This window comes from Dermacentor andersoni, chromosome 11 (assembly GCF_023375885.2).
Source record: "Dermacentor andersoni chromosome 11, qqDerAnde1_hic_scaffold, whole genome shotgun sequence".
Lineage (NCBI taxonomy): Eukaryota > Metazoa > Arthropoda > Arachnida > Ixodida > Ixodidae > Dermacentor > Dermacentor andersoni.
In genome coordinates, this window is record NC_092824.1 from 28,076,084 (window position 1) to 28,100,708 (window position 24,625).

Sequence of the window (24,625 nt, forward strand, 5' to 3'; positions counted from 1 at the left end):
ATCCATTGTTCAAAGAATGTGCCATCGGGGACAAAATTGCCCAGGACGTGTGAGAGTCGACCGAATTTTATGGTGCACTATTTGCTGGGATCAGTCGTGCTACCATCTGCATTCGGAATGTGCATACGTGACCCACTGCTTTCAGCGGTCTTGAACAGAAATGCAATTTGGTCAACGCTCGCACTTCCAGGGTACTTTTGTCCACGATAGTACATCGCCTTTAATGCAAATGTCATGAAGGCAGCTCATAGACAAAGCAGCAGGTCACCATTGAGAAAATTGTCTTGCCAACACACTGACATGGCTGCAGAGATAAAACAGTTTGCACTTTGTGATATGAATGCACTGCGTAGCATATGTACACAAAGGTGCAACATTTCAGTCCTCAAGTTCTTAGATCACAGAAGCAACTTTATTTTCTTCAATCACTCGTCTTGCACTTCTTCCTGGTGAAAGTTGTTCTTGACCCAAAATGCTTGCAAGGATAAACTTGCTGCTGTTAGGAGAAACAAATAGTATTCGTGAATATCCATCCTAAAGAAAGCGGCAAAAAAGTATAATCACAGAACACGACAAAGCAGTAACTTCTGTGCTAGAAAAACATGTAAGTAGACCAACATTGTTGGAACAAGGGATGTTGCTATAGCCAACATTTCGACATAGGTGCTTGTCATTAGGGTAGCAAATGTTTTCCTTGGCTGTGTTGTTTTGGATTGTGCATAGCTCAGTGGCCCCTAGCCTCATTGGGGGAGAAGAAACTGGTGCATATAATAGGTCAAGAGAAGCCAAAGTGTTAAAATAAAGGAAGGAAGGGTGTGCTTAGCAGTGGTGATTGTGATGGAGCGGGTATGAGCACTACTGTCAGTTCTTGCAAAGAGTAGGGGTGACCAAAACAGAAAATGATGTACACATGTAAGCAGTCATTAATCCAGTAGACCTAATCTTCCGAGAAGACAAAATAGGTATCAAGATAAACAGATTACACTTTTGGAAAAGGAAAACGAAGAATTAAGCAAAATAAATTTTGTATCAAGATGCATCTGGTTAAGATCACTGTAAATGGTAAATGAAGGCACATTACGAATAGATATTTTGTTAAAAGCCGATGAAGATATATTAACGAAATATTAAAAAATAGGGACATTAAAATTAAACTGGGTATGACCATAAAACAGTAAAGAACAGCCTGTGGAAAAAAATGGGATGGACAATATGATAACCAGGTGCAAGATTGCAAAACGTCGAGCGCTGTTTATATTCATGCTGCTGTTGACGGCTGCAAGTTTCTGTCTTCCTGTGGAACCTTTGTCTTACTTGAACAAGGAAATGGGTCATTTTTTAAACAAGTCAGTTCATATGCAGTTCAAAGCTTCATCATTATTATATTGAAAGAAAATATTATGGTCAGTTCTCCTGGGTGTGCTTTCATTCACCAGTTATTTCCACCGGTGTAAGCTCAAAATTTAATGGTCTAAATGGACCTTAGCTCCTCGCAAACCATTAGCTGGTCTTTTTTTCAACACAGATGCCTGCACATTATATGTGTTGGCAGGAGTGCTAGCGAACTACATTAAACTTGTTGCCACAAGCAAAGTGAAACTTCGTAACAGTGATTGAGAAAAAAAAAAAAAAAAACCAGCATTCCACAATATTGATTCAAGTCGTCTAGAAAAGTTGCTTAAGTTAATGTACACCCCCCACCCCACCAGACACAATTATACACCACACTGACTCTCATGGTGTCAACCATGCTATTATAGCACTAGGCATCAAGTAGGAGAATTAGAAGATAAGAGGGCACAATGCTTTTTGTTAGAACATCAAATGTGCTTTACATAAATGCTACATTCCAACTAACAAAGGAGCAGCCGATAGTGACCAATGCATACGAAAGCTAATGACATTCTGTGCAGCAGAATGTTGACGCAGAGGTGTTATGCGCACAAGTGCACTCATTCACACAAAATGACATCCTGCAGACAAACCTTGTGCCAACATTACAGTTTGAAAAACACCACAGTGGAAAGCAAAGAGTGCTAAATTTGTTGAAAATTACTAAAAATTATTCGATTATTCTTTATCCTTATTGTTCATTAAAGATTCACAGATTGTTCCCTACGGGTGCTGTAAGCTGCTTTTATAGTGGTAGCAACAATGATCTGTGGCACAGACAAGAATAAATGCTCATGAAGTTTATGCAAGAGTATACCCTACAAATTACACCCCATTTCACATTCCAATGTGGTAGAAGAGGAAGACGAAAAAAACTACTTTCTCGTGGAGGATGCATACCCCAGAACAGAAGAAACAAGTGTACCCTAACCATTGCTGCTGCCGATGCCTGTGCACTAGCAGTTACATATAATATGGCAGTTACAATTGTTTTTCCACAAGCACTGCAAGCTGCTGCCAGTTTACCAGTAATAGAGCTGTAATAAATTTAGGGCAAGTTAAAGCTCTCTAATGGATTCATCTCATATGACACAATTGGAATGCAATATTCTGCAAATAAGTGAAGAGCGATGTGCCATCCCATAAAATGAAACACCTTTGAAGAATCTGAATCACCACCTGCACTCGTAGGCAGTTACACCCTTTGGAATGCCCCTTCTGCCACACAACAATAATCATTATCTGCCTTGATGTGTTTCCTTTCTTTAAAACGCCACGGCCGCTACTTTCCTTTCGGGAATGCTATCATGCTGATAATGCGCATGCCGTTCGTTACTGGAAAGTACAGGGCTCGCAGCGTTAAAGAAAGGAAACGCAACAAGGCAGATGACGATTATCGTTGTGTGGCAGAAGGGGCACTCCAAAGGGGGTAACTTTGCCTAAGAGTGTGGGCAGTGATGAGGTAAAAGAGTGTGTTCTGTGTAAAGTAGTGCACCTGTATAACCTAAAGCTGTGGAGAATGCATTTAGTATCAGCTGTGAAGGTTTCTAATTTTAATTGCACACAGTAAAAACCTCCATGCAGTTTTGCAAAACGCAAAGTCCCTACCTTTTTGTTGTTCAAAGGCAATGACACGTAGGGCCATAACATGTACATTATGAGTTTTGTTCCCAAACAATCAAAGTGAATAGCACCACGTTAAGTGTTATGTGCCTTCTGTCTCACATTTTCTGTCAAAAATTGGTAGTGTCAAGTGCTGCGATCGGCAGAAAAACGGATTTCTGGAGCAATATAAAGTATTAAGTACCGTGATCTCAGTTCTTTCACTGCTGTTTAAGCATTATCGGGTCTTAAAGTAAAGAAACGAGGAATAAATACACGCATATTTTACGTCACAACCCTCATGAGGCATTTAGTAGTCTGGATTATAAAGGATTCCAGATTTACAATGCAGGACAGATTTTATTCCACTGAAAGGATGGCATCATGCCAATGATTCTGCATTTGGTGCTATATTTATTTGTATTTAGTTCCGTTGGAATGTGTGTGTACTGTCAGCGATATTGCTTGACATGTTTTAGATTGACTGTTTTCTAAATTTAGGCAAATTCGTATTCGCAAATAACCTTGTATGACACCAAGAACTTGCTTAGCAGGAGTATTTATAACATTTGCAAGATATTAGGCTCTTGAATGCATATCTAAGCCTGGGGTGCACGCCGCCCCCTAATCTCATCAGCAAGTTTCTGGAACTTGCTGATGAGATTACATTTCACATTTATCACATTTACATTCATCACATTCCATTCATCACTTATCACTTTACATTCATCATAACATACAAGGTATGTTATGATGAATGTAAAGTTGCTTGAAAGGGAGAAATAGGGAATTTAAACAGGTGAATTATGCAGCATAAGAATGATGTCAGCAAGAAGCACTGCCACTCAATGCGCATAGACTATCAAACGCAAGAATTATTTGGGATGATTTAAAATTCTGGCATTGGAACGAAATGTCTTTTAATCTATATATAAACTGATTATTCACTCTACTACCACTACCTTTACCAGAAACATTCATAATCATTATCCTATTTATGCCACATCATCCTAGCTAATATTCAAGCCTTCATAAGCTGCTTTTTTTACTGCTAATTCTCTGTGGGAAAGAGGTGTCCGTATGAAGACCATATCATATACTCATTACCCGTTTTTTTGATAAATGATAAGGGAAAAACTTCACACCAAAAATGCTTTGAGCTTGAGCAAGTTCTACGTTTGAAGCTGTTGATTCTTTTTTCCCTTTGCCATCATTGACCCACCTGGTTAGCTAAGTAGACAGAAAAGCTGCAGGAGAAAGGTAGGGGTGCCAAATTAGACTTGTGCCCCAGGGGACCTTTTCACGGTCACTGGAGGAACTGCCTGTGGCCTCGGCATCTTCCTTGAGGGCCATGGCCATGTCTAAGAAACCTTGTCTCCACAGGCTGCATAAAGAAGGATAATTTTCTGAGCCAAGTCTCTTTCTTAAAAGAACCCATTTAAGGTGTATTCGTGGCTTTGCACCACAAAACTGACACATGACTGGCCACTCAAGACACTTTATGTGTATTCGCAGGTTTATTCCTTGGAAAAACACTTTTATGTAGCACACAATGAGTAACAGTAACAAAAAAGTGTATAAGGAGGCTTTCATATTGCTGTACAACTTTTCATTGACACATTTCATTTAATTATTTGAGATATTTATTAACTAATTAAGAAGTCTAGTTACATCGCATTTACATATTTCTAAATCTTGGTGCACGATAGTTAAGACACCCTGTAGATCAAAAAACAATATTAAAATTTTCATAATGATCTCTTGCGTTATTGGTGGCTACGGCTGCTTCAAGTTATTCTTTCAGTACGGTACAAGCAGTTTTGAAGTGAAATTGTTTTGCATCGAGGGTGGTAATCTAGAAAATCAAGCAAAAGGTCAAGTTGTGTTCACTATTCAGATGTTTAACTAAGAAGCTGCAGGAAAAGGAAACAGAACACAACACCTAATAAACAATGCAAAATTTGAAAATTTGAACTGAACAAGAAACCAGTTTTTGAAAACGGAAAAAGAGCCAGCAGCTTACGTCGAATACACCCTTGCTATGTACTCCAAGTGAAGTTGTTACCGCAATGCTTGGGCACCATACAAATGTAACAATCAAGAACTTTGAGCAGAATATTAACACCACTAAATGAACTGGCCTTTGAAGATTCTTGATCTGAAATCCTCAACGACTTGTTCTGGTGTTTAATCTGTCGAGCTCAATCTGTATTCTCAAAAGCTGGCTCTCGGCCATAATTTCTCTAAACACAACATCAGCTTAAATCTCAAGATAGGGTTGACCTGTAAATAAAGTGGATAATGCATGGCAAACATCATGAACACTCTTACATGTTAACCAGAGGGTTCACTCATGCAGCCATGAAATTGTGATGCAGACACAATATATTGAAGCTGGTTTTGTGAAGTGTTTCATGCTTCCAAGGCTTCTTCTCCAGATGAGAATAAGAAAAGAACTTCAACATGCTCACAATACGTTGGCCATTTGCAAGTAAACAGCAGCCTTTTTGGGCGCACAGGTTGCCTGGTGCAAATATACTATGCCACAGTACTTGCGTTACCCAGTACCAGCCACTTTAAAATGCAATGTGCTCAGAGCCCTTTCCCTCTGTTTTTTTGCTTTGGAAACAGTTTACCATGTGTTCAGTAGGTGTCGAGAAAGGGGACAGAAAACACTGTGCACCAGTGATTTCTAATGTTTTGCTGGATGCAGCACACCGCACCGGATGCAGGTGAAGCGAGTGGAAATGCGGTGTCATGCAGGCGCTTGTCCTGGAAGCAGGGCATATTTATATGGTGGACTATCTAGTGCGTGCGATCAGATAATATTGCTGCCGAAAAACTTTTCTTTGTGGTTTTTCACATTTTAGGAGGTCTCTACATGTTTGGTAAGCGCTTGTATAACAATCTGAACCCGTATACGATAGTGTTCTCTTACATCAAGTTTTTTCTCATTTACCAGTGTTTCCATTGCACGCCATTTATGTTAGCTACACTGTAGACACTGCAATGGAAAAATTCTGGACACCTCGAAACACTGCTTGGGTAGTTTATGGCACATCAGGCAGGCATGTTAGGGGAAGAAATGCCACACACCCGTGCAAACGAAGTGCTGCCACAAAGTTGTGAAGCACCAACTTCCGGGACAAGGTTGGCTTCAGTCGAGGGTGCTCGATGTGCTGTCCATGCCCTGTAGTAGAGATCAGTGGAGTGGACCCTTTTATACTGGCTGTCTTTTCTGGTCGGAACCTTGGCAACAGCTTCCACCATACTTTTTTGAACCTGCAACATGTGCAGAGAAAGTCACATCACTGTACGTTGATTGTATGGCTTTATTGTTCTACACATTCTATCAAATCATTAAAAAATACATTTCGCACATTTCGCAGACAGTCTAGTTGCTAGACACACGAAACATTACCATCCCTCTGACAGAATGCAACAATAGAAGCGTACACTGTAAAGCTACACTAAAATTTAAATTGATGTGACACCGTATGAGCATACAGTATGCTTACTGTATGCTCTAGCCCTGTGTCAAGTAAAAGTTAATCGTCAATCATTTATGGTGTATTTCTACTTATTCTGGGTCATCAAACTGTACAATCAATGTTCCAAGTTTACACATTGTTGGCTTTTGATTGCCTATGTGATCCGTTTCCTACTTACACATGCAGTAATCCCACTGTAATAAGGAAAAAGAGTTAGAAAAAGAAATGCCATGATAATCTTCCACATTTGCTGAGGGCAGGAACAATGGCCAATAGCATGTGGTTGAAGCTACATAAATACTCAGTTTTCACACAGCTTAATTGTTCAGCAAGTAATAAAGAGGTACACTGTGCGCCTCTGCATAACCAATAGAATCTGACTACTTGACACTGTACTAAGGCTGCTGCTTGATAGTGTTCGGCAGTTCGGCTTTGGTTTTCTGATATACAGAACTGTTTAGGTACCAGTAGTTTACTTTGCGATAAAATGGAACTTGGAGCACTGGTCATTTGCACATAAATGATGCGACAGCAAATATAACACAAGGATAGGAATATGGGTCTCTTAGAAGAAGTACATACACATTATGAATATAATGTGATGTGATGCCACAATGAAACAGAAAGCAACGCATAGAAGTGGACGGCACTTCCATGCCACCAAGGTTATTGGACAGACAGTACTTCAGAAGTGCCCGCAACACAGTCAAAGAAGGCAAAGCAGCATTTCTTTGCGTTCAACACAATGCATTGGCGGGCTAGTTGGTGCGAATCCATAAATACTTTGTTTAGCGCAAAACAATGGACACAAGAAACACGACCAGCACAAGGCGCTACTCTCAACTGACATCACTTTATTGCGTTACTCCTTTATAGATAGTAGAATCTAGAAGAACATGTGCAGTGAGCACCATGTGCAGGGACCACCAACAACCGATCACAAGAGCGCACTCATGCGACGGGATCCAAAAAACCATATTGAGCACCGCACAAGGTTAAAGAAGGCACACTAATGCACTGTGACCCCAATGACTGTATGAAGAAAGCTTCCGATAACTCTCGGGCGGTGGTATCACAGCACTTTTTCAAAATCATAGTATCACGAAACATGGCTTTGCACTTCCATATTTTACAATGTTGAGCCAAATGGGAACCTGTGCCTGTTGGTATGGATCGCTTATGTTCGCAATGTTTCGTGATACTACGATTTTGAAAAAGAGCCGTGATACCATCGCCAGAGAGTTATCGGAAGCTTTCTTCATACAGTCATTGGGGTCACAGTGCATTAGTGTGGTTTCTTTAACCTTGTACAGTGCTCAATATGTTTTTTTTTTGATTCTGTCCTATGAGTGTGCTCTTGTGATCAGATGTTGGTGGTTCCTGCACATGGTGTTCACAGCGCATGTTCTTCTAGATTCTGCTGTCTACAAAGGAGGGACGCAATAAAGTGATGTCAGTTGAGAGTAGCGCCTTGTTCTGTCGTCTTTCTTGTGTCCATTGTTTTGCGCTGAAAAAGCAATTATGTCCTTGTGTGTGTTTGAAGAAAGCTCCACACACAGTAACGATTCCAGTATTGCTGCCCAGTGGTTTAGCTCGCCGCAGCTTGAAGTGCCACAAAATATAAGGAGAGAAACCTGCATTATAGTTTTGTTGCAAACAAGAATATAACGTGAAGTGCATTCTGAGGCCAGAAACTATAGAAAAAAATTTCATGATGCACCACTGTGCAGGGTTTTATAGCAAAGTCAAATACATTTAGTGTAAATATCACACTATGATGGTACACAATGGTGGTAATGTGTAATAATATAAAAGGTGCCTTAATGTTACAACAAAAGTTGACATTACTTAATAATAGCCCTGTAAAATTTAGCATGCAGGGGCACCACTTGGTTAAACAATAGTGATGTAATGTCTATGTACACAAGTATTGCCCATGCATTTCTGCCATTGTCGAAATGGCATAAATGAATGGGTAATACTTGTATACATAGATATTACATCTCTATTGTTTAACGAAGTGGGTAAACTATGTCTGCCTCATACAAGATTAGAATTAAACCATAAATTATGCATAGTCACCCTAACAGCAACACCTCATTTGAACTTCACAGTAAGTAGACGTCACCTATTCAAAGTTTATATGTTGAATGTAACGAACCCTCATTACAGCAGCGCAGAGCATTCCTCACATTTCCTTACGTACTCAGAATTCAAGTCATCACCGCAACACATATGCTACAACATCGTCACACAGTGCAACTCACGCTTACACTACAGAAATAAACCAAACATGTTTAGGCCACTTGTACTGCAGTATGAGCAATAGTGTCGGGATTATGAAATTCCCCACGAAGTCCTCCAGGTTGCCAAGAAACCAGAACGGCTGGCCCCGTGGTACGATTTCACGCAGTTGTGCGACTGGACATTAACACATTTAAGGAAAAGAGACACTCCTCACAACCACATTATACAAGAATTCCGTTATCTTCAGGACCAATATCAAAATCACATGCAATTCTACACTGATGGGTCCAAAACAAAACAACACATGGGTGTAGGGGCCGTAACAGAAAATTGGGAAAGAAGTATTCGTCTACCAAAACATGCCCTTGTTTTCACTGCTGAAGTTTATGCTTTATGGGTTGTAGTGAAAGATTATCACTGGCAAGCACAAAAACACAGTCATTTACACTGATTCCTTAAGTACACTGAAGGCTCTAAACCTAAAATCTGAGTGTGAACCCCTGTTAGGGGACATACTAAACATGGTCGCACTTAACAAATATGGGAGATCAATCCACTTCTGCTGGGTACCAAGTCATGTTGGGATACCGGGTAACGAAGCAGCCGATAGATATGCATCGATGGCAGCGAACAAAGAGATAACAAACACAACACTTCCATACAAAGATAGCATGCGCGCGATTAGAAAAGCCTTAACGGCGAAATGGCAACGCGAATGGGATCATTGTGCTGACAACTACATCTCACGAAACCCATAGTTGGCGAGTGGAAGTCATGCTACCATCAGGAGCGGTTCATCAATGTAGTTTTATGCCGACTACGCATTGGGCACACACAATTACTTACTTACGAAAGAAGACACACCAACATGCGAGAAATGTCAACAGCCACAGACAGTTATGCACATATTACTCACATGTACGCAGACTGAAACACACAGACAAACACTTTTGCACAAATTATATCAACTACACATACCTTTACACCCTGCTCTAATTTTAGGTGATGATCCGCTAGTCCCATTATGTGACGTTCGTAAATTTCTAGACGACACTGGATTTTTACATAAAATATAGATTATTAACAAAGCCTTTTCCTTCATTAACTGGATTTTAAAACACCTCATGTTTGGCGCAGCATAGCCTTAGCCGCTTTTGCGCCATTAAGCCCCATTTAACTAAGTAAGTAAGTAGACGCCTGTTGATGCCAGCCTCCCCCAATGCTAAACTGTGCTGCATGCTTTACAGAGAAATTATAGTGGTATCACTAAACTCTGAAGCTATTCAGGACTGCAGCATTGTAGAAGACATCTACAAATGTCCCATTTCATGTGTAACAGCCTGAATTGCTTGCATATCTTACCAAGTGCAAATTAAAATTACTTCTCCTTGTTTAGCATTTTTGCCTGCTAGACCACAATCCAATGTCATCAATATATTAACATATTACCTCAAAGAACCTAATTTGGCTTATAGATTAACACCTTTGCATACTGCCACAGCTACACTCTGTCATATGCATTGCAATCATAAAGGAGTGCTTGTCCACCAGCACTCCAATGTCACTAACAGTGATCACCTACACAGCTTGATTCAGGTGGCAGGTGGCAGTCATGATTCAGGTGGCAAATAGCTAAGAGAAAAAAAATCCACTCACTTTGAGAGCTACAATACTGCGATAACTTGAGAGAGATGGACCCATTGCAGGCAGCAGACCTCTTCTCAGCTCCAGCACAACAGCAACTTGCCTTTCAGTAAAAGAAAAGGATTGATTAGTAATGATAAGTTACCTTGTTTTTGCTGAGTATCAATACAATCTGACTTTCATGCATATCCACTCTCCGCTTTAGTAATACAACTGAATTATTCGTAAAATAAAAGAGTCAATGATGATACCATTCGCTTCTCTTGTATGTCCAATTTTTTTCGCACTGATACCCCGTTTACTGCTTGCTTACTGACACGAATGCCTTGACTGCCCAGACATCATTCGAAGCAACACGTCTTGCTGCACTGCAAAAAGTTGCACCGAGGAAACACAGCAGAGCAGCCAGAAGAAAGAACTTTTTTTTTCTGGTCACAATTAAAACGTGCACCCAAGCAAGAAAGTAACGATCACAGGTAGTGAACGACTGCTATTGCCTCGAACGTTTATTTCCGTATTTTAACAGAAGTTCTTGTATCGGATACAGTATGCTCTCAAGCCAATACAAGCGTCAATACAGTGCGCAACTGAACGCAGTTTTATTCTACGCTTTTAACGCGAGTTAGCAAAAGGTTAGAAGTACTCACGGAAATTGCGATCGAGCCGATCGCGCTACGACTAGAATCGATCTGAAAAGATAGGGTGATCCCTTTCCCCATTCATGCGTCAGTTTTGCCCTAAGACGTTGCATAGTGGTCTTTTGAAACAATATTTCTGTTCGCGACACCGGCTTACCACACATCACTAACACCTACGTTATGCAAACCAAATAAGATTTATATGGGCTTATCTCATGAGCAAGTTACGAGTGCGCGTAGACTGTTGAACACCCGTTGAGAGCAAGCAGGATATATCCGTGTCCAAGCGCATACGTGCACCCAAACACAGGACAACTTCTTCGATGCCGCAGCGTGCAGAGTTTTGTACACGAAGTGAAAGACATCCAGCGCAAATATCTCCGCGCGATGACGGCAAATGACGAGCGCACAAGTGTACAAAACACAGCGACAAATTCGGAACTTTGCCAATTCGAACGTGCCGAGACCCAAGCAGCGTAACCATCCATCGTTTCTGTTCTTCGCTCCCGATGCGTCAATCTCTCTTCCTTGGAGTCTTGCTTCACTCTTGAGTACAAATCAAGAGATATTTACGGCAAATTAACAACTTTTACAACACGACACGAAAAATTCCGGCTGACTACACATGTGCAGCTCCGTCTGCCACTCCTAACGGACGCGCAACGCGCGCTGCCCCCTGGTGCCGCACTCTGTGAGCGCGAACAGAATCGGTTTCGTTTTCGCATTTGTGCTCTAGTTACTGTATCGTATCAGTTCAACGAGCACAAGCTATCTTGGCACGCTGGAACGACACGTGCCTTTCCTTGCCCCCTATTTACACTACGCCCTTTCCCTCGCTCTGGTATAAAATGCCCAGCGCAATAAACATAACAGTTCACTGTTGTCTTGAAACGCCTGATGTTGGTTTCTTCGACCGGGACCCGGTCGATACAGTTACTGCAACTGCAATATAATTGCTTGACAATTAATTGAATTCTAAAAGAGGAGAACACTTTCTCTCCCACAAGTTAGTGCCTTTTATACAAAGAGAGAGAGAATGCAAGAAGCAGAAAGGCAGGGAGGTCAACCAAAGCGTTCGCTACTGGGGATAGCTAACCCCTGTACTGCAATGAAGTGCAAAGCAATGCACTGCGATGCGTCCATAATCTCTAGTATAGCGATAATTTGGGCTGGTTGGTGCATGTAATGAACGGGTAAATAATGAGTTGTGTCATAACATTACCCATATATAAAGCACATGGAACTAATGGTGTTGCATTCTAGGTCAAAAAGAAATAAAGCTTGAATCGTTACATCTCGGCACTGGGCATTCTTTCTTTCCGTATTATTTTTTTCTTCTTTTTGACAGTACACACAGTACTAGCACGGTAATAGGTCCTTCATCTTCAGTCACCTTCCAGTAGTTTACACACATGTCGGTGCATGTTCGCGTTCTTTATTCTACCGTACAAGAAGGAGCGCGCTTACCGGTCTTGGTTCAAGATGAAGCGCCAAATGTTTGCGATTACATCTTATCGCAAGAATTAACACATGAACAGTGAAGAATATGCGTAATCGATTTGTCTCAATGAATGGGCAGTTATTGTCAGAGACGAGATATTTTGTAAATATTATGGGAATGAGTTAAACCAACTACATTGCAGTTCAGCAATGCCCTTTGACACTTGGGTTAATTGCTTGCCGCATTCGAAAATTTCATCCGACCGTTGTACTTGGATCTATAGGCCGCCAGCCCCCTTCGAGACCGTTTGCTGCAAAATGTAAATGCCGTTACGGTCATTATACCACTCCCTGCGTTTCGGTACTGATTTAGAGTGCACACAATTTTTGGCGTATACGGAGCACCAATGTCATTCCCAGTGCACCAGCACCTGAATGCTGCAAGCTTGTTTACGTATGCACGTATGTCCACGGCTCTTCGTTCACTTAAACTACAACTATTAACTACAAAGCGCTTAATTTGAGAACATTGCGAGAACACGCATATATTTGCGCATATGATCAGCGAGGCCCATATGCGCGGCAAACTGCGACCGCAATAGAAGATGCGTATATTTATACGATCTGTTATTGCAACTTTTGGTAGAAGGCTAGCTCTAACATTTTGTACGCATCTTCATAATGCGTACAGTTTGCGTGTTCAATAAAATATTGTTGGCTGAAACTTTACGAGTACGAGCGCTCATTGAGACAGCTTAAGTTTTCTCACAATAATACGCATGTTCGCATAACAAAAATACGGAATTCTGTCTGTTTCGTCCAAAACAGTGTATAGCCGTACATATGATTACAGTGAAAATGTCCGTAAAGCTGAAAACGGAGAGCACTTTCCGTATATTAACAGCAGATTTTGCCGTATTTTTGAAATATGACATAGTTTCCGTATTTTTACCCTGCAGTTCTCCGTATAATGACGGAAATCCCCCGTATAATTACGGAAATTTTTTACAGTGTATATATATGTGTGTGTGTGTGTGTGTGTGTGTGTGTGTGTGTGTGTGTGTAATAAGCAGATGAAATTGCCCGCTGGCTGCTGGATTCGAACAGAGGACCCCTAGGCACACAATCCTGCTGCTCTACCTATTACACTACGGGCGCATGCCCCAACAGGGGTAATAGAATATCGTTAAGCATTTCGCGCGCGTACGCCAGCGCGTTGAGGTGCTAGGCGCATTATACTGCAATATCAATTATATGAACACTCCATGCTATCTTTCGCCATCCTCAATGATTCCACATTAATGTACAGATTTTTTTTAGCGTTAACAGGGGCTATGAACCGCGTATTATCGAAGTCGGAAATGCATTTGAAGTTAAGACAGACGATTTCATAAATACCCTGCCGCAAAACGTTTTTCAATGCGTTCACCATAACGGGAGTTATTAGCAATCAAACATCGAAACGCAGTTGTCCTCAGCGAGCCTCAGTGCGCTTAGCCAGCGGACCCGTCGCGGCAGCCGCGGCATCTACTCTACGTAGAAGACCACAGCTACATGCAATTGTATTGCGTAGGCGCAGCATTTGCTTTGCGCACGACGAGGCCTGAGTGTGCGCTCGCGTTCTCCAGACTGGCCATGCTGCGTAGGGCGGACTGGCTTTATCCTGCACCAGCTGGACCCGCAGATAGTAGTCACGTCGAGGAGAGGCCAGTAGCAAGCGCCCGCTGGCAAGGGTGCGTGTGGTCGCTTCTTAGGTTCGCGTGGTTGGAGGCTAGTGGTGTGTTGAAAACTAATCGAAATTAGAAAGATCCGATGGCTACGACACCGGTAAACAGGGGGGGGGGGGGGGGGAAGGCAACATTTGATTCCTACGCTACCAGACGATAGTCGGCTTCTTTTGTGAGTATACGTAACTATTATCGAAATTCTAATGCAGATTTTCGCTTACTTCAGCTTGTTTATTAAACTGCGTCAATAAATATACACTGTAACAGTAGGAAGAAGCGCACTGATCCAAACACCCTTGTTGATTGATGTCAGCTATTGGGCAATAGCAACCGAGTATGAGAATCTGATATTTGAAGAAATAAAGCGTGCAGAAAACAATGAGGAGCAGGCTTCTGTTGAAAAGAGAGCGTTTGAGCCCTAGGTAAAAAGACCGAAAGATATCTATAGCGGCTCCACAGCCACCTTAGTCCTTCATAAAAAAAGCAAAAAAAAAGCCAATAAAGAAGGACGTCAGGCAGGGACACACGATCTCTCCGATGCTATACACAGCGTGTTTACAGGAGGTATTCAGAGACCTGGATTGGGAAGAATTGGGGATAAGAGTTAATGGAGAATACCTTAGTAACTTGCGATTCGCTGATAATATTGCTTTGCTTAGTAACTCAGGGGACGAATTGCAATGCATGCTCACTGACCTGGATAGGCAAAGCAGAAGGGTGAGTCTAAAAATTAATCTGCAGAAAACTAAAGTAATGTTTAACAGCCTGGGAAGAGAACCGCAATTTACGATAAGTAGCCATGCACTTGAAGTGGTAAGGGAATACATTTACTCAGGGCAGGTAGTGACCGCGGATCCGGATCATGAGAGTGAAATAATCAGAAAAATAAGAATGGGCTGGGGTGCATTTGGCAGGCATTCTCTGATCATGAACAGCAGGTTGTCATTATCCCTAAAAAGAAAAGTGTATAACAGCTGTGTCTTACCAGTGCTCAGCTACGAGGCAGAAACCTGGAGTCTTACATAAAAGGTTCTACTTAAATTGAGGACGACGCAACGAGCTATGGAAAGAATAATGATGGGTGGAACGTTAAGGGATAAGAAAATTGCAGCTAGTGTGAGTGAACAAACGCGAGTTAATGACATCTTAGTTGAAATCAAGTAAAAGAAATGGGCTAGGGCAGGACATGTAATGAGGAGGGAAGATAACCGATGGTCATTAAGGGTTACGGACTGGATTCTAAGGGATGGGAAGCGGAGCAGGGGGTGGCAGAAAGTTAGGTGGGCTCATGAGGTTAAGAAGTTTGCAGGGACGACATGGCCACAATCAGTACATGGCCCGGATTGTTGGAGAAGTATGGGAGAGGCCTTTGCCCTGCAGTGGGCCTAACCAGGCTGATAATGATGATGACTTATAGGAAGTGGAAGAAACTCGCTGTACGACGCGTAAACACCTTGAACGTGATGAACAGCTGGTTGCCTTCTCATTGGTAGCCTTGATATGGGGATTGTGTTTCGCTTCAATGGGGTAATCATAGCCTTCACATGGTGCTCCCAAAATAGAAGTTACTTTATCATTTACAAATCCTATTTCAAAGCGCTTGAACGCTGCGGATTCAGCTGTCACTGATTCCATTCGATTAATAGACGTGCGCAAGCCGGTCAGGAAGATAATTAACGAAAACCAATTTGAATAAATTTTGTGTTCAAATTGCGACCGAGTAGGTGAATAAGACATATCGGCTGCGCAAAAAGAAAACGGTAAATATCGATACGGCTGAGCCCGTCCACGCGCTACTGAACAAATCGTTTCCGTTTCTCACGGCTTACGAACCAATGGGTAGTTGGTGACATTCAATTTGATCAAGGACGAAAATGCAGTATGTGGTTCTGTACAAAGCTCCGGCAATTGTCATCACCGTCTTAACAGCATGCGGTAAAGCGCATTCTACATAACTGAGGGTTATTAGTAGACTAAGAGCATTTTCATGCATGGAGAAGTAGTGCCATTTCGAATCGTGTTGTAGTTGTAAACTTCGGATATGACGGTAACGAAAAATTTAAGCTGTCTGAATAGGTTGTCTAATTATTAGAGGTACGCCATCGAATATCGACTACTTCGAATACGAAAAGTAGTTATGCATTATCCAACCGAAGAGACAAACACAGGCATATATATTTACACCAGAAATATTTATAGCGGTATGATTAGCAACACGTTTGTACTAAATGGGAAGTTAACTAACACGGACAACTAGGATCGTTTTATATGTGAGATTGCTACAACTCTCAGGAAAAGAACTCCATGAATATAGCGGCTTGACACCTTCAGAGGCTGGGGGCAAGCAAGCTTTCCATGAATGACAGGATGTTGTGTTACCTCCTCACCAAGACGCAAAATAATATTTGTTTACATATTTGCAATGCGCAAGAAGATTCTCGAATCTTATCGATAATTCTATCTGCTGGCTGTTGTCAGACGGGTAACAGGTATTACTCTGTAACCTTCGACGAGTCGTGTAGAAAAGTGCACGTGCTTGACCCGCAGATCATATTTTCGACGATCGCCGACTCGGCTCGCCTCTATCCTTTTGCTTAATTGTTATTTGTTTCGCAACGCTTCCCTCCGTTTGTGAGTTGCCAGGCGAGGCAGATTATCAGCGCCAGAGAATAAATCGTGAAAATACATATAGAAGTGCGCTCAGATTTCATACTAGGGAGTATCCTAATCCTCGGTAATTTCAGTTCAGCTTCATTAGCATAGCAATTAGTCGCTTTGTAATTGGCTTACTCAAGTATCTCTCAATGAAACCTCGCACAAGGTTATCAGATACCCTACTGTAGGCCATGCGGTAAGTTTCCCTCTTTCATATTAAAATTTTGCTTTGTAGGCTATACATGTTGTTTCTATAAAAAGGCCGTGATAATAACGAACGTGGTGTTTTTGCAAAGGGGTGTCGGAATTGACAAGTTGTTAATTAGGTTTTTTATTCGAACCATGCTTGCTTAATTTTTATGGTGTTAGGATGCGAGCGTGAGGTCGCGGGTCTGAACCTCGGTCATGGCGGCTACATTTCGATGGATGAATTGCGAAAAAAGCGGTGTACTTAGATTTAGGCGGACGGTAAAGAACCCCTTATGGTCCAAATTTCCGGAGTCCCCCTGCTGCGGCATGCTTCATAATCAGAGCGTGGATTCGGCATGTAAAACACCGTAATTTAATATGTATTCAATCATGTTTTGTTACACGCTCATTTCGCGCCAAATTGTGTGATGTTGAAACCGACCACTCCCCTCTTTACGCCACACGGAAACGCTTCGTGACGAGGCGTATGATGAAGTTTGAATGATAGCGTGTTGCGCCAGATGCTTGCTTAAGAAAACCTGCCGTATCAGCCAAAATTATTTATATTAAATAGTGTGGTTTTACGTGCCCGAACCCCGGTGTGATTATGAGGCCCGCCGCAGTGGGGCACTCCGGAAATTTGGACCACGTGCACCTATACCTGAGTTCACGGGTGTTTTCGCATTTAGCCCCCATCGAAATGCGACTGCCGTGGCCGGCATTTGATCCTGCGACCTCCTGCTTAGTAGCCCAACACTATAGCCATTAAGCAACCACGCCGGGTTGCCGTATCATTTAGCTGTCGCCACTCGCCTCGATGTTCAGTTTGAAACTTCGTCGCGCGTTTCGCAACCTGGCGTCTCCGTCTGGTTTGATGTTAAGACAGCCTTTTGTGCGTCCCCGGCGCCTTCGGTGTCGACGACTGAGAGCTGGAATTCTATGATAGATATGTAGAATTAGGTTCGATTTTCAAGTTGAAGAAACGTGTTTTCCCTTAAATGTGACTCCCTCTTAAATTTGTCATATAAACAACTGGCCCCAAAGCTCAAATGTCAAGTTAAAGAATTATTGTTAATTAGCCTTCGGTCACATTATTAGCGGCAAATAGGTGTGCCTCAAATAGGAACTCCTATGAATAAACGCTGAGGGTGCTACGCTGACATTGATAAAAATTATGCATAGCTTTAACAAAGGAGAGAGAAGATTCTGTATCTGCACCTGAGGTAGGTGTTGACATTGACACCGAGCTCAGCGCTGCGCTCTTTGGGGCCGTACTTCGGGCGGTTGAGGATGGTGTGCGACGCGGACTCGCGCAGCTGCATGCTGCCGAACAGCGGCTTCCACTTTTTGGACATCCTGAGTGCCATGTGGATGAATTCAAGGTTTAGATTTAGGTTCGCGCTGTTAGACCAAATCAGTAAGTTAGTAAATCGATTAACCAATGAATAAATCAATTGAGCGATCGATCAATCAATGAAGTCTTACTGACAAAATGATTTAGTCATGAAACCACATAGGTCGCAAAATTATTAGGGTTAGAAAGCGTTAATTTTTTCTTCTAAGTCACTTTCGTGCCTTTATACCATCTTTCTGAAACAATATTGTGAGTTGCTTGTTTAGTTCGTCACTCAATTAATGAATAATACACCTCAGGTCTGGGGAAATGGTTTAGTCCTGGGCTTCCCATACAAAAAAGTAAATAATTTTTGCATGAATCAAATCAAATCATTCAAGAAATAAAAAAAAATCGATCGGATCAAATCAGCGAATAACTCAATCAGCCTGGCATATCGGTACATTCCTATGTAATGTACGTAAGGAGATATTTGTGTCTCGTCGTATAGTCTATATCTATAAATGAGTTGTAACAGCTGAATAACTTAATAGCTGTAGATCTCAAATATGTTCTTCATCAAAAAATGATGTCCCTTGTCATGACAGTGAAATCGAACCGGGCCCTGCGCCACTTGCGTGTCTCCTCACACCAAACTTCCCTAGGAATTACCCTCAGCAGCCCTTAACCATGCCCAAAGAAGCCTGTGAAGAGTAACGCGGGAGCAAGCGGAAGACCTTTGTGGTTTCTGACAGATGTTGAGGCCGAATACAACAAAGTATATTGATCACATTGTACATTTGAGCAACTGTGCTCCTGTGCGAGTTTCAAAGCAGAGACCTCATATTTGCCGTTAGAATACTATTTGCAAAACATTCTCATTAGATAACTGAAGGATGTATTACTTTATGTAAATTTCAGTGGATGTGCCTAAATTCACGTGTTTCCGCAAGCTTTCCTTTTGTTCAGTATGTACCGGAAAAATTAAGGTGCTTAGCGCCCTAGTGTTTTGGATTCAAATGAAACAAACAAGTTAGGCGGGGTTCGGTGTTAAGAGATAGAAATAGCGTATATATTTGACGTCTTATTAATTTATGAATAGCTTTGCGGGAACCATCAATAATGGAGTGACCTCTTTAAAATACCGCACCATTAATAAATTTCTGTAAATGTTAAGCAACCCTGAAGAATACCATATCAGTGTGCTAATGAAGCCACATCTCAATGAACACTCCACTCTTGCTTTGTTTCAAAACCTGCGAGAATGGATTGGGATGTTTACATCAATGTCTCTTAATATCCCAAAAGGTCATAGGTATATGCAAACGGCGGTCCGATGGTACTTACGTAAAATATCCGCTGCTCACATCTTTATTCTGCCATTCTCAATTTTGACACAGAAAAGTAGTACTCTTGTTTATGCCTGCAAAATCTATTTCCTTATCCACTACATAGCTTGAGAGAACAACAACGCCGGACTTAGTAGTGGTTTTTAGCGCTAAATGCATAAAAGCTAAAGCTGGGTTAAACAACTGGCAAGCACAAGTGTTGCGGCATTTTCTACGACTTTGTTTTGTAAGGATAAGATATTCGAAATGTTATTCAAATACAATCATATACAGGTAGTACCTACTTGCGGAAAACATTTAAAAATATTCGGCGATTTTTTGGAGAGACGGGATGGTCATTCATAAATTTCTCTATATTCTTTAACAATATTTGAGTGAGTGATTGATTGAAACATTTTTAGAAAGGATAAACTGTGGCCTAAGATGCGAGTAATGGATCAGGTTAGAGTACGGACGCCAGCCTCCTTTGCGAAGGACAGCAAAGCCCTAATTCGTCTGGTAGCTTCTCCTTGCGGTGCGAGCCACTCGGCGTACAACGCTGCCCGTATAGATGTGGTGGGCTAGTGTCTGAGTCTGGCTGTGGCAGAACAGGACGAGTTCAGAGGTTTCAGATTGACGTTGATCGCAGGGCAGTTTGCGCCATCTCGCTTGCATTCCTCTCCACTGGCTAACAACAATTGGTGCAATGGGTGATTTAGCTCTTGCCTTCAGGAGGGTAGCCTAGGCTGCTCTAGGAAGTTGAGCGCAAATGAGAGGAAGGATGATAGAAATGGACTGCCGCACTTTACTATCGTGCTACAGTTGGGCAATCTGTTTGGCTGGCACACCTATGAATTTAGGGTAGCTATAGGTGTGGTTCAGGAAAGGTGAGCCTACTTCAAAGCTGCCATGACGGTCCTCCCTAATTTCCTAGCCTGCAGCCTCATAGACCCACCTGTTTCCCTCTCCCCTCGTGCTGCGTCCAAGTTTCCAGTGCAGGAAAATGCGCACACGTCTATCAACCCGCAGGTGCAGGCAGGCTCGTGTTATTCGGTGCACTGTGGTAGTCGTGTACGATCTGAAGTCCCGCTGCTCGAGGGCTTCTTGACTGCCAGTGCAGGTGTGAGCCTTCTCTGTGCTCATCACGGAGTATGATGGCTCCATTCATGGCTTGCGCAAGCTCACTGGCTGTCAAGTGAGCACAGCCGCTGTGGGTCATGGCGTGTGCTTACCATTTTTCTGTGTAATAGGACCTAGCGTTATAGATATTGAAGAAAGCTTCACCGTATTGTAAGGCAGCGTTGTCTAAATTATTTTTCTTCGGTGATTTTTTTTTGCGCGTTTAATGGTCTTTGTTGTCGATGTGCCCTGCCTTCCACTTTGGCGTTCCTGGGGATTGGTCTGGGTTTCGTCAACCTTATTACATCCCAGGACGGAAGGAGTTGGTGTAGCTCTTGTAGTTGAAAGTTCTTGTGATGCAATCTAGGTAGCAGTTGCTCACCATCAAATCGATTATCAGCCTCAATTCTGTTACGGCGCGTTAATTTAGGTGTTTCCAAACGCCTGAATTAGATAGCGCTGTTTTACTGAGGGAAGCTGAGTATCGCGTTGATTGGGCGCCTCGACGGAATTACATCTAGTCGTCTGCGCATTTGTGCCTGTGCAGAGTAGTAGCATGGTGGAACCATTCCCTTTGCTGATTCCAATGTATGGGCGCCATGAGGAGCTTTTACTCTGGAGTTGATAAAATTAATTATGGCTAAATGTTTCGAACTTACTGGTGTCAAACCCGCCTTGGTAAATTTGGGGTTGAGGCGTTATACTTCAAAGATGAAAATTGCCCATTTATTCGCGGCCACTGCTACCGAATTTTGATAATAGCAAAATGGAAAACTATAGAAACCCTTGTGTATATATTTGGATGCACGTTAAATAACCGTATAATGTTAAACTCATTCCGTAGTTTCCTATTATAGCGTGCCTAGAAATCAAATAGGGGTGTCTGCCCGTAAATCTCACAATTGAATACCTGCTGTAATGCGCCACCACAGTTTCAAGTTCATGTTCAAATTCAAGTTTCTTCAAATTTTTTGGCTATTTTACAAGATCTTCAGTGACGTTAATACATTCGGTGATGCCGTAATTATGAAACTTTCAGATGGACCACCTAATACTATACATATCAGTTATAGAGTACAGCCTGATATTAAAGGAATGCATGAACCATAAATTACAGCAGGAAAGCAAGGCGGAACACGACAGTACAGAAGTAAAGGCAAGCAAATGAAGTGAAAACATTATATATATATTTATGACAATATAAAACATTAGATTAAACTGGATAAGATATGCGACTTAAAGACAGCGCAGGCTTCATAAAATATTTAAATAATAAATTCAATAGCCAATGCACAAAGTGGTGGCGCAACAAATGAAAGCAAAATTGATGGTTTATAGAACAATAGAAACATGTAGAATACACTGTACATGATTTACACATGCGGAGTAATAACAAGAAGGATAGAAAACGTATGCAACCGGCGATATAAATAAAGAAAGAATGTCAGAATTATTATTTAAACTGTAATTCTTCATATAACTTGTCTAGAAGACGTTTCTTGTGGTGTTGTAGAAGTAATTGTACCGATGTTGACGATTTAATTTAGTATGGTATGGAATTCCAAAATTGGTTCCCAAAGCCGAGGGCCTTTCATTTTCCGCCGTGTCATCAAAAGGTCGCAAGAAGTAAATTATTGTTTGCAGAATACCAGTAATATTAGTATATTTGAGGAAATAAAAGAGCATAAGTTTCGTTCTTTGCAAATACAGCGTGATGAAGTGCTCGAAGTCGTCTTGCGGCATTTTTCAGCCACTTTCAAACTATTTTCAGAAACTTCTATGTCACTCCAAGTTCACCTGTCGCGAAAATGGGGCTCATGTTATTTTGATTGCACTGGTAAAATTTAAGCTTCGTAGCTGTTGTTACACTTGCACAGAAAACTCGGCCCACGAACTATCCCTATTTTCATTCTTTGTGCAAGGTTTGTAAAATTACACAATCTTTTTGAACAACTAAGCATGGCTTTTAGAAAACATTGCTTATTGTGTATATTGCACAAATGAAGGTAAAATTGTCGAACTACAGTTTCTACAGCAAATTGTGTTTTACAGCACCGCAGAACTGTTTTGAATGTGTTTCGCAAAGGGGGCCTGGAGAATTGAATACGCTCTCATGGAATTAGTATTATTGCCACCTAAACATAATTAGCTGAAAAGAGGGGGAATGTGTGTGTGAATTCTGGGCGCGCGCCTAAATAGCAGCATTTCTAAAAATTAAGTCACAGTTTCCTTCAACAGTCTATGCAATTCATTGACATAGCAAAGTATTACACAATGACTAAAAGTATAGGTAATAGTTTAAAGGGGCACTACACAAGCTATTACTAATTAAATTAGGAAGCACAGCCTCACACCCGCAAACGCAAACGTGAACAACGCTGGCATTGTGAAGAACGTCGATATTAGGAAACAAACGTCGCGGCTGCCTCTCACTTCAACGCTCATTGCACACGTGGAATTACTCAATCTGCAACACTCGACGCGCGAGAAGACAGCGCACGCAATGGGATCAGCCATCTCTGCTCGCCTACTATATGCACACGCCACAAATTAACTCCAACATGCAGCGCACAGCGAGAGTACGCGCTCGAATTCGCAGAGCAATAAATATTTAAAAAAATGTTGAACCCCCTTGAATAAAAAAAAAAAGGTAGCAGAATCCTTGGACTATCAGCGGTGAAGCAACGGATACATAATATTTTAAATTAAAACTAAAACAATGTCGCTCAGGGGGTCATGAGAAGTCTGAGAGTGCCAGTATCTGTGTCCTTGGTGGTATTTCGAACGTCACAAGATGACGTACCATGTAATACATACAGAAATTTGGCTACGATATATATAAGCAGTCACATCTTATTTTCTCCTTCAAGAGATTGCTTTCTATAATCTCTCAGATTTTACACTTATCGCCTGCATAGGAAGCGCGCTCGAACCCTTTTGAAATTCATAATTACTTCAAACTTTTTACATTTTTGTTCGACCTCACATCTCCCGCCAATCAACCTTTCTAAATACTGGTTCCTGCTCGAGTTCCCCGTAGTAGGTGAAAGTATTATTCAAGCAAATAGCAGGCAAACAAAGATGAAATGGCGTTGGAAAAATGGTGCTGCCGCAATATAACAGCTTAGAGGGGAAGGAATCATCAGGTGATCCTCTTTTTTCGTCATGTGTATATATACACCAACTTGCATAAGTTGCCCTCTCACTGCAAACGCTTCACTTTCAGTGTGCACATCTCCCACACCCATACCGTCCTCTAAATGCACAAAATTTAAACGAAGCGATTCATTTAGTCGACCGAGGATATCACGAGATGGCGTCGTATTACCCATAAATTTATATAAAATTCGAGGGTTCTGTAATCATTTGAAACCACCATAATTAAGCCAGAAACAATAGTCTTTCCCCACACATTACTTATAAGCAATGCTCGCAATTCTACCTAATCTGGGATTGCTGTCATACGCAGTTCTTTCAGTGACGCAGGGAAATATTGAAGATAACGGCAGTAAAACATTTGAAAGTACTTTGCAAGCACCTTAAGTGCTGCAGGTTCTATACGCCCAGAGAAATGCTCTTGCACAGTAGCGACAGTATAACACTCATTTTCATTATATTCGATATCGGAGACTTCTAGTTTTCTAAGTACAGAGGGGCTAAATTCTACATAGTGCGCAGAACACACCTATAATAATCCGGAACGCTTGCAGACGTTTTATACCTCAAACGCTTTAATTACGTCACAACGTAAGATTTTGGCTGCACATTACGAGTGATCATCATCATCAGCCTATCTTTATGTGCACTGCATGTCCCCAAG

At 41.7% G+C, this 24,625-nt stretch overlaps 1 long non-coding RNA gene across 1 annotated transcript; it reads right to left on the reverse strand.

Annotated features, from left to right (window-relative positions):
- Positions 1–390: 390 nt before the first annotated feature.
- Positions 391–10,790, reverse strand: LOC140214278 (uncharacterized). Its single transcript, XR_011891260.1, has 4 exons — positions 10,389–10,790; positions 6,091–6,276; positions 4,217–4,378; positions 391–496 (listed from the first exon to the last, which is right to left on the reverse strand). It is a non-coding gene; the product is annotated as an uncharacterized lncRNA (long non-coding RNA).
- Positions 10,791–24,625: the final 13,835 nt, after the last annotated feature.